General features: G+C 39.7%; 1 long non-coding RNA gene across 1 annotated transcript; it reads left to right on the top strand.

Moving 5' to 3' along the window:
- Window positions 1-4194: 4194 nt before the first annotated feature.
- Window positions 4195-6382, top strand: LOC122649028. The gene is made up of 3 exons (XR_006331159.1): window positions 4195-4357; window positions 5397-5398; window positions 6371-6382. It is a non-coding gene; the product is annotated as an uncharacterized LOC122649028 (long non-coding RNA).
- Window positions 6383-11944: the final 5562 nt, after the last annotated feature.

Below are 11944 nucleotides of genomic sequence, written 5' to 3'. Positions count from 1 at the left end.
AGTAAGGGTGTCAAAACCTAGCCCGAACCGTTAAAATCGATCGAAACCTACCGAATAAACCCAGATCGAATCGAATCGATTCTTATTGGATTGGTTTTGGATTGGGGTATGACAAGACCGGCTGAAATCGGACCAAAACTGAAACCGACCGAAAACCGAAGTTTCTTAACGGTTTGGTGTTGGTCTCACCATTCCAAAACCGAAACCGATTCAGCCCAATCGAAACCGAGCCGAACTGAACGTTTGACACCCCTAATTACAAGGAAGAGCTATCTAAGCCATTCGATGAAGCAAGAACCTTCTTGAGCAATATAGAAATGCAGCTCAGTGATCTCTGCATAGTAGCCTTGTCTTCCACCACCACCACCACGATGTCAGCAATAAATCCCCTCATCCCTTGTCTTGATTCATAGGAAACTTTCTTCATTGCAACTTAAATTTTGAAGGTTTGATTTTCAATTTCGGAGTTTTAATTTTAGGGTTCAAATCAAACGCTAACCATTTAGGGAAGATGAGGGTAATTTGATCATTCTACTTTTTAATTTTGGTAGGTTTTTATCAGAAGGGTATTTTGCTCATTAGATTCCCTGAAATTAACGTCTAATGTCCTAAATTAACGGACTGGATCAAAGTGCTACACTGTTTTAAAAATAGGAATTTGCAATTAAAAAAGTTATAAGAAAGCATTTGCACAAATGGGCATTTTCAAGGGGTATTTATAAAAAACCCAAAGTGTAAATATATGGCAAACTCCACAGCTACAACTCAATTTTACTATCGTCAATCTCCTGGACTAGTGCTCTACCAGCTCTCACAGTTACTACTAAAAGATTTTGAATGTTGATCATAGTCCCGTAATGGTTCTCTAGATTACAAGGCATCCGTATAATTACGGACTACCTGATCATTGCCTCCTCCATGGGCGCCTCTGCTTATAGTGAAAGTAACTTCGTACGTTTTCATCAAAAAAAACTTCGTACGGCACTCAACGCGTTTGAGGTCTGAGACTTGTCCTCTTATTCATTGACTAAAATTTCTGAGACCCTGACACCTTGCTCTACGTAATTATCTCGAGTGGATAGTTAGTTCTCAGTCTCGTCAACCTTTTTCTTATTAAACAAAGAGGAAAGACTTGAACAAAGAGGAAAGACGAATTTGGAAAATGACTCGTTTAAGACCTTAGTTTACCTTCTTCTTGTTGGCTAAACAACGGTCCAGGGATCAAACCATGGTTCCCTAGGGAGACCAAGATATTTATCTTTAGGGTTTTGCACGCCCTGGGTTAGCCCATGGTGTCCCATGGGTGCCCCATTTTAATTTTAGGGTTTCCCATGGTCGCCCATGGGAACCCTAGTGCATCCCTATTAGGGTTTCTCCTTCCCTATTGCATTCCATAAAATTAATTATCATAATAGGGACGGAGAAACTCGTCTCTAGTCCATCACATGGTAAGAGGGATCCATCCCATACTCAAATGCGCAGCGGAAAATAATCAATTCGAGTTTCTTTCGCATCCCATAAATATTAATAATCAATGAACAGAAGGAATTAATAAAGAACTGCTAACCTGGTGAGCCTCAAGTGTTGCTCCTCCAATAGACAGTGGTTCTTCCTCCAATGAGCGCTCCAAGCAAACAGATCTGAACCTCCAATGGTGCTACCAAGGTTCTACACGCCAATCCCAGATGCCCTCAAACTCCTCAGCACAGATCTAGGGTTTCACAAACCCTAACTCTCAAACACAGGTGATAGACGCAAGAAGAAGAAGAGAGATCACAAGAGGGAGAGAGAGAAACCAAAAACACAGGAGAGAGAGTGTCTGCTCCAAACACGTGGAGAGCTCCTCTTCTGCGTATTTTTGGTCCCCTATTTATAATAATAGGGTTTAATTAAATCCTAGATAGATTTAATAGAGCCCTAGTGAGAGTTTGATTCTCTCTCTCAGTCTGGCAGTTCTGTTTAAACTCAAAGTGCTACACATGTGAAGAAGCAGAATCTAATAGGGAAAAAGTATTAATTAGATTCTTTATTTAATTATTAATGGATAATTATAATTAGCACCAAATTCATTAATTAAATAAAGAGCCAATTAAATTAGCAAATTCCAAATAACTCCCTATATGATAACAATTTATCATATACAACCCCCCCTCTAATCAACACCATCATTATGGAATCTAGGGCATGTACACATGTACTGCCAAACCCCAATCCATAGTACATGTCCATATAAGAGCGTCTGTGCATCCGATCGGGTCCGCAAAACTCGATAAAACACTTTATTTGAAATAACTATAAATAATGTATCATTTTATGTAAAATAAATTTTGCAAAACCATTTCCAAAACGTGCTGGATCCGTTTCGATCCGACCATGCACTGAGCAGTCTCTATCTTGGTGTTCCCCAATCGGGCGATGGTGACCGTGTTGGATAACTCCTTCACTCACAAAGTGTTCACGCATTCCCAGAACACCGGCTTTGACTCGCTTGAGTCTCGGTCATTGATGAACCAAAGAATGCGATCACATTTTGCGGTGACGGGGTTCCCTCAGTGCAGTGTCGGTGACACATGTCTATCCCTTCCTACATCTGGCAGTAATACATAAGGGAATCGATAAAGTAGATTCTTCGCCAATGCACACATCAAACATGTGAGCACTCGCATTCGTACCCTGACATCACATGTCTAGGCATACCCAATGCGACGACCATATGATAAGGGTGCCCAGCCCAAACCCTAGTCGTGACTACCATTTTAAGTATAACTTACGGACACATAATGCTCAAAAAGTTTATATCGCATGTGACAATATTAAACTAAAATGTATAAATGTTCAATACAAAGGTGAATCGGGTTGAACCGGACCGAACCGGGTTTGATGGACACACACTTGTCCAACACTTCTCTCTTTCATTCCCACTCCTCACACACTCCTCAGAGATTAAAAGTTTCTTTAAGGCACTTGGCTGATCGAAGAGAGACAACGACAGAGAGAGGGAATGGGTCTGACGGATGTCTTCAACTTGGTCACCGAAAAGGTGAGAAGAAATTGTCCAAATGTATCGGAACCTGTTGGCAACGCATGCCGGAGTTCTTATTCTCTGGGTCATGCCGCCGTTCTTAAGATCGATAAAGTTGTTAGAGTGAACGGATCCCAGAAGGTCAAGGAGTGCATCCCAGGCCCTGAAGTCCGGCAGAAGATCGGTGTCTACGCCCTCAATATCTTTGACAGTCCCCTCGGCAAAGAGGGTCTCAAACTCATCCCAGGTGATTCATTTCCATCTTAATTTCACCCCTCTCTCTCTCTCTCTCTCTCTCTCTTGATGATCGCCATTGTAAGTGCATGCATGTTATTATAACTTCTATTGGTTTTTGGAATTACGATCGAGTACTGTCACAACTCTAATAACCATTCTCGATAGTTATTCAGAGCATTGATGGAAAAAATAGGTTTTTGACTCGGGAAAATCGTCCGAGTCAAGTAAAAAATTTGGGAAAAACCTGTTCAAGAGTCATTTAGACTCACCCAGTATCTGGTTTGTCCGAGTTATGAGAGACTGTAACCACTGGCGCTGCTCCCATTGCGCATAGAAATCTAGCCCATTTTTCCACCCTATTAAGCTTACCCTTTGTTGTCAACTAGAAAATCCAAGAAAATATTATTCTTCGTCTGTTTTGTCTTTAAAATCCTAGTTCCCAGATCACGAGCTTCGCTCCCAGAAATCAATGGAGCTTTAAGTCAAAGTTTTTCAAACAGAAAGGATCTCGAATTAGAAACTGACGGGCCTTTCTTCCACCAGTACAGCACAATCGGCCGTGACCTCAAAACCCTTGCAGTCTCTGTTTACAAGAAACTGAACGGAAGATAGATTAGGGTTTTAGAGAGGAACCGTAGGAGGAGAAGGGTGGTAACACATTTTGATATGAATTAAGTCATTGTATTTGCACAAATTGGAATTGGTAAATTTCTCAAAAAAAATTTTCCTTTTTCTAGTATTTGGTGAAAATTTCTCATTATTGTAATCTTGGGTCTTTAATTCTTATTCTCATGTATATAGGGGCACCTTTAGCAATTGAAACGTACAAATGGTGCCAATCTCTTCAAGATGATGACAAAAAATATGGGATTCACAAAGTGAAGGCATCTGCAAATCTGAAAAATGAGAAGAGAGTGTTACATGGGCAAGCAAGGAGAACAGGTTCTTTCAAAGCACCAGACTCCACTTCAGTGAAGGCAGAAACTCCGGAGGATGTCCTGAGAGATTTTATACAGAATGGATCCGTGGGTAGAGGTTTCTTGGATTCTCTGTTTGTTCCCAATGTAGGAACTGCGAAGAAGAACCATCAACTAGAGGGTATCTCGCAAGGATACTAGTTCCTACTTACTAAATAGAAAACAAACAGTTTGATGGACCAGTTTGGACATTTAAGAGTTTAGTTTTTGTATGTATTACTGAGAACATAATCAGATTCTCTTGTTATGATACTCTAAAAAGCATTTTAAAGTTGATGAATCTCTTGTGTCTCTCTGTTATATGAATCATCCATTCTCCATTGTTGACAAATCATGAATAAGGTCATACAGGGATTCTGAGTGAGATTTCAAGCAGTGTTTAGTTCCTTAAGTTTAAGAGCATTCGTTCCTTGTCAACTCTTTATCCCTTCATCTATAAACATGGGATGCATTGGACCGAGACTATCAATTATCAGTGGAGTAAGTGTTATTGCACTCCCATGACCATTTCGTTTGGTTAGAGTGTTCTGAAACAACTCCAACAAGAATTACTGTTGGCAGTGTTAGTAACCTATTAGTTGCATGTTTTTCGTGCACACGAGATTCTCCCATTGAGCATGTCTTTATAGGGGGCAGGGGTTTTTTTGTTAGTTCGGATGGGGAGAACTGTATTCCATGCAGGCCGTGCGCGTGGAAAAGTATTACCTTTTTCCTACCGTACCCCAGGCATGCCGTGCATGAAAACTATTGCTGTTTTATAGTCTTTCAATAGGATTTTATAGGGAAAAAATACTAACCAGTTACTGGTTCCGTGCCTAGACATAGGAACACATGAAATTACTGTTTATTCTTGGATTTTTCTCCTCTCCATTTCCCCATCTGTTATTTTTTGCTATTTCCCCCCTGAAAATGCAGCACGTGGCACACAAGTAAATCTAACGGCCATAATTCATTCTCTTAATTTTAACTAAGAATTAACCCTGGTTACACCAACCCAGAGCCTAACCCGGGTCAGTGTAATCAAACCAATCCCTAAACCCATGGTTAAGCCAAATTTAAACTCAACCTAATACTCGTGGTCCTCTTTCTCTAACTCATTCACGCGAATCTCTCAACCCTAACGAACCTTGCCCCCAGCTTGCTGGAGAGGATCGCCGGAGACGTCGAGGGTAAGCGAAGGCGACATCTTGTCTTGCCTTGCCTCTGCACCTTCAGGCAACGAATCTCACGCAGCCTTTGACAATCACTCTGTTCGTCGTTGAGATCTCTTCCTCCCTTGTCTCCTCCACGGAACTGAAACTGAACTTCGACTGAATTCGAGATCTGTACTTCGATTTCTCTCTTCAACGTTGAGGTTTGAAAATCCAATTCTTACCCTCCCCCAAACCCTAAACCCCATCGAACTTACTCTCTCCCTCTTCACTATCTCGTGCCTCCCTCTCTCACTCATCCCTCTCACGACTCCTCAGTGGCGACGTCCTCTCTCACCTTGACCTCAATCTCGATATACTATGTCACCCGATGTGAGAGCCTCTGCTTTTGCTTTTCCAAATCTCTGCTCCTCCGATTTTTTTTTTTCTTTGTAAAATAAAAACACTGATGAACTTCTCTTTGGGTTTCTGTAGGGTATTAGAGAGTCTAAACATGGTAAACACTTACTGTTCCCTTCTGAGACTCAGAGGATTTGACTCGGTTGCCTCTCCTATACATCTTACCAGCAAGTTAGACACCGGTCTACAGGTAAGCTTCTTTCTTCATTTTGTATTTCAATCTCGTTTCTCTTTCTTCTTTGTCTCGTAAAACTGTACAGAGTTTTAAGGTTACTTACGGTTGAGATTACCAAGAGCTAGAGTGAAACGAGCATTGAATAAGAGAGTATATCAAATCAATGCTCCAATGCTAATCCAAAACAGTGATGAACTGGTAAAGTTTCCCTGTGACTTAAATACTTTAATTCCCAGGGGTTCATTTCCTCTGTTCTTGCTTCTTGGTTGATGTGTTTGGTCACTTCTGGCACTATGTTTTTGTTCCCAGGAAATGAGTCTTTAGCTCAAAAAGGAAGAGCACCTGGGTTTGTTCCCAGGAGATGATGGTTCGAATCCATCAGGACTCGAATAGTCTTTTCCATTTTAAGATTTAGTAGTTTCTTGTTTTGCATGATCAGCCTTTTCCAATTGGAATTTAAGATCTGGACAGCATAAGGACAGTAGTAAATTGTTTTGTCGATCTCATATTTTGCATTTTGTGTCCTCAATCTTTCTGTTTTGTGGTGTAAAAGGTCTTTAATGTGTTTGTACAGTTGTGCTAATTCGACTAGGCACTCTTAAAACAGAATTTGGTTTCTCCAAGCATTTTGATTCATTTTTCTTCTCCAAATTCCAGAAACTGGTTTAATTTTGTACTTCTCTTTTTCTTACACGGCACCAGAAAAAATATCAATTTAGATGCCAATGACATGAATCTTGCACAGCACCCGAATTTTTCAAAATTGTCTCTCTCAACTCTATAGGCATTATGCTATTGGAAAAGGAAAATACCCACCTGAACGAGTTTCTTCTTTTTCTTTGATTGATTGCGTTGAATTAATGCTTTCAGTACATTTCCATACTTAAAAATGTTGATATAACTGCCTTTTGTGAAAAGCCATTTAATATCACCTACTCAAACTGGATTAACAGTCTTCCAAGCTGTGTACCAACCTTTGCTATATATTGATTTGGACTGTCAAAACTCATGACAATGGACCACCTCCCTTTCCATGGTTCTGTTTCCCTTAACTTGTGAATCAGTTCCCATTTACATTTAACTCATATGCCTGATCCTTGTAGTCCATTTTCTCTGTCTGTCTTGCTTAGAACTCACTTCAGCAATTACATTTGCCCTTAGATGTAACTATCCTTATTGTTGTGTTAATTGTGATAGCCATTTGGGATTTTTTAAGTATTAGAAACATATGTTTAGTTATGATGATATTATTACTAATTAATCAGAATCTTCATTGGTAATTTACCCCTGATATCATTACTAATAAATCATGATTTCAATAGCATGATTTAAATCCTCAATTCCAGCATGGTGAAACACATGTTCTACCTGAATTGGTTTAGAATGTTTGAAACTCCAGACAAGAAGAACTTTTTGAGCTTGCTTGTGAAAAACTTTTTGTTTCAAAAGTGCATAATTCAAGTTCAAGGTTGGAATGTATCATGTTTCTTCTTTCTTTCTTCAATTAATTTACACATTATTAGGATTAATCAACAAGGATATGTAGAGTATTTGACATGAAGAAAGGACATATTGTATCCCTTTGTAAAGAAATTAGGAGTATTGGGGGAGTCGAACCACCATCTACTGGGTATAACCCCAGTTGGTCTTCCGTTTTGAGCTAAAGACTCACATACCTCCATAAATCATGTTAGTTTAATCCAATATTCTGAAGAATTATGTGATGCAACTTTTTTTTTTTATGCTACTTCTCTCTAATTTTTTTAAATGCTCTATTATATGTCATTTAGGTGAAGGAGAAGGATATTGTGTGGTTTGTGCAATTCTGTGTTCCATGGTGTAAGCATTGGTAAAAATTCCATTCTTGTCTGATCCCTTACAGATCCAAAATAGTATAATATTTCTTTCTATTGTTTGACTACTGATCCTAGCAAATTTTGGTTTCAGTAAGAACTTGGGTTCATTGTGGGAGGACCTAGGAAGGGCCATGGATGGGGAAGATGCAATAGAGATAGGACAAGAAATTTCTAATCAGTAAGGTGGATGAATCCTCAACAATAATGGAGGAAATCCAATCAGTTTGCAAAATCAATCCAGTTCAATAGTAATTTCTAATAAAAAAGACTGCGCACACAAAATCCAGAAAACCCAACTTATAATTAATCGAAACCAAGCAAGAAAGTTTGGGAAACAGGAAAACTGTGTTTCTTCCCAGATATCTCTAACGCAAGAAAATCGCTTTTGAGAAAAACATTAAGATTTAAAAAAAAAAAAAAAAAACCGAAAAACCATTTTAAGAATTCTGTTATCCCAAAACAAAAAAGTGTAGATCAAACGCAGCAAGGTAAAAAAATGAAATTTATTCTGAAAGATGTGGATCAAACAATTTTGCAGATGAGTTTGGTATTGGGGTTGGGGCTTTCAATCTTTATTGTGCTTGCCTTGTTTTTTGGAGCTGGAATTTTTACAGGGGAAAGGTTTCAGATTCGCACAGAGAAGGGGAGCAGTACCTTTTATGGCGAGATGCCCTCGACTGCAACTCCGGTTCTCCTCGACGGATCCGGCGGCTTCACACGACGAGATGGGGGAATCCGAGTTGAAGATCCGTCCTTCGTGGCTTGAAGTTGCAGAGGGTTGGAGCTCCGTCGCTTCACACGCCGGAGATGGAATAGTGACAAAGAGAGATGGGGGCGAGGTTGAGAGAATCGTGTGAATGAGGAAGGAGAGAGAAAAATTTGGGGGAAACGAGAATAGGGTTGTGCGTTTGAATCTGAATTAACCATGGGTTTAGGAGTTGGTTTGGTTACACTGACCCGGGTTAGGCTCTGGGTTGGTGTTACAGGATTAACTCTTAGTTAAAATTAAGAGAATGAATTATGACCGTTAGATTTACTTGTACCACGTGTCGCATTTTCAGGGAAAAAATAACACGAAATAACAGATGAGGAAATGAAGAGGAGAAAAATCCAGTGGCTCTGGTTCCTCACAAGACACACCTGTCTATTTGTTAAAGAATGGAATGGGAATGTATGACAATGGAGTCACAACTCAAACTAAACCAGCAGAACCTAACCCAACTCAAAATTCTCTCCACTTAGTTACCCCCATTTGGAAATAACCCAAATTCTTTTGAAAATTCACACCCCCGCTGAACATGCCCTCTTTCGAACGGACTCGGCTCCTGTCAATCCGGGTAGCTGGGCTGCATGTGCAGTGCTAGAGGTGAGGCGCGCGCATTTACCTCCTTACTCCTGCCCAAGCACTTTGCCCCAGCAGAGGTAAGGCGATCAATGCGCACCGCCTCACCTCTGGTGCTCTACATGCAGCCCACCTACCCGGATTGACAGGATATTTTTTCACTCCCTAACTTTACGACCATATCCATCCCTCTTTCTCACGAATGAAAGGTCCCGTGATCACAGTTGTTCAACAGATTCGCCAAACGTTGTTCTCTTCACAATTTTTACCGTCACTCAGACACACGCATCATGGACACCAGGCACACACAGCCTTACTCTCTCTCTCTCTGCTTCTGAAGTTGTAGCGGCAAATACCACTGGAAAAATTGAAAGTGAACAAAAGAAACAGCCAATCTCCATCTCTCCCTCATTATGCAGTGTTAATTTACGCTTTAGAAGAACTCGTATTGGTGGGTATTTTAGAGCTCCTTTAACTTGGATAAAATTTTCTTTTCATTTGTCAGTGGTAGGGTTTGTGCTAGATTCTTGGATTAATTAGGAAAAATGTCGCTCTTTTTACCTGAACCCATATTTTTTTTCCCTTCTATACATATCATCGCAGATTTCATTCCCCATTTTTTTCTGGCTTCATTCTGTGCAGACAGAGTTGTGTGATTTGTGGAGAAATAAGAATGGCAAGAGAGAAAATCCAGATAAGAAAGATCGATAACAGGACGGCGAGGCAGATTAATTTCTCTAAGAGATGAAGAGGGCTCTTGAAGGCTGAGGAGCTCTCCATACTTTGCGATGCTGAGGTCACTCTGATCATTTTCTCCACACTCACACGTTTCATGTTCTCCCCTTTCTCAACTCTGCGCGTACAAAGCCATGGAGGTTTTTTTTTTTAGAAAAAAAAATTTCCTTACTTTGTTCTCTATTTAATGGTGAATGTCTTATTCTGAAAACTGATTTTCATCAGTGACCGTGGGAAGGACACGGCACCCCACGGATTTTGAGGAATTCATCTGATTTCAGTAGAAAAATAGGTAGCCTCACAACCCATTAAGTCTTTGTTTTCTCCCTTTTTTTCCACCTATTTGATTTATGGGTGTAATCGTAGACCTTCAGGCCACCCTTAATTTCCAATTGTTGTGAAGATGAATGATGACATTCTCTCTCGCTAAACAGACCCCCTGGTTTGAGAGAGTACGTCATCTCTCTCTATTTTGATTGTGGTTCTTAGGGACTTTTTTTTGGATGTGGTCTGAGTTGGATGCCTTCGATGCATTCTTGATATCAACTGAAATTGGCTACTTGAATACATGAATTTACCCCACTTTTGTGATGCTGACAGATGGCATTCTCTATATATTATTCCCATGTCTGTGATCTTAGTTAATTCGAGTCCAATTTTGTGTTAAGTGGCACTTTAATCATGTTATTAACTATTTTTCCTTGTCAGGATTTTTTTTGTTTTGTTAGAAAATCTAGAGTTTAAGCTTTGACTGTGGGATATAACTGGAGCTATTGGAAGGCCCTAAACTTGGCTTTTGAATTAGTTTAGAGGGTCAGATAATTTGTACTGATACTGATGCTTAAGATTCTTGATCATCAAAGGGGCTACTAAGATCCTAATCATTTGTTCCATGGTCTAACGTTTCCCAATCAGAGAAATGTAAACAGAGTTTGGAGATGATGAGAGGTCATCTGCTGGGTTTAACAGACACTTTTGTGGGTTAGATCCATTTGACTGGATTTGAGACCCAAGCACATTAAGGTCTGAGTCTCTTTTATTGCCAAGCTGAGAATTTAAAGCGCCCATATTGAGATCAGTAAAATGAAATATCTGCTACGGTTATTCTGCAAAGACTTTTGAGCTACCTTAGGCTGTGAACCGCTATTTGATTCACTCTGAATCATCACAACTCTTAAATTTGTTACTGTTTGATCACTTCAACTTGCTGTTTTAGAATGTGCAATTGTGGATGTCTGTCAGCTAGTCAAAATGTTAGAGCTCCCAAGATGTTGTTAAAAGTTCCCAGTTGGAAAGCTAACTTACTAGAGGGTGATTTGTACTTGCATTAATTATTGAATCTATTTGTTTACTATTAAGTAGATTGATTGAATAATCTTAGTGGTGGCAAGTTAAATTTTGTCTTCTTTGGTGCACCCATTACCTATGGCTAACCATCTTTTGCATGCCTCGTTTTTCCTCTTTTTTGTTGAGTCTTCTCATACTGACAAAATTCTTCCATTTAATCTGTGTCTTTTAGTCCATGACTTTGACTCAAAGCTCTTTATGATTGGAAGCCCATAAGGTCTCTAATTCAATTGTTTTAGATGCCATCTCTTAGGCAAGAAGAATGTTATCAAAACCTGAATTCTGAGAATGCTTGAATGATCAATGAGATCAGTCAAGCTCTCTATTTATAATAATAATAATAAAAGAGATTACAAAAAGGAAACACTGTTCATGGCACTGTTCACGACACTGTTCACGTGAACAGTGTCACAACCCAAATTACAACTCTACCCTTGTTCAAAAGTACATAAATAAAGCATAAATAAAATACCAAAAGTACCCTTATAATATTGGGTAACACATCTCAACACTCCCCCTCAAGTTGGGGCATGGATATCACACATACCCAACTTGACTAGGCTAGGATAAAACAACTTTCCAGGCAGTCCCTTGGTGAAGACATCAGTAAGCTGATCAGAAGAAGTCACAAAGGGAATACAAATCTGTCCATCTTCTAAGTTCTCCTTGATGAAATGCCTATCCACTTCAACATGCTTGGTAC

This window comes from Telopea speciosissima, chromosome 1, assembly GCF_018873765.1.
Source record: "Telopea speciosissima isolate NSW1024214 ecotype Mountain lineage chromosome 1, Tspe_v1, whole genome shotgun sequence".
NCBI lineage: Eukaryota > Viridiplantae > Streptophyta > Magnoliopsida > Proteales > Proteaceae > Telopea > Telopea speciosissima.
This window is presented reverse-complemented; position numbering and strand designations above follow the sequence as displayed.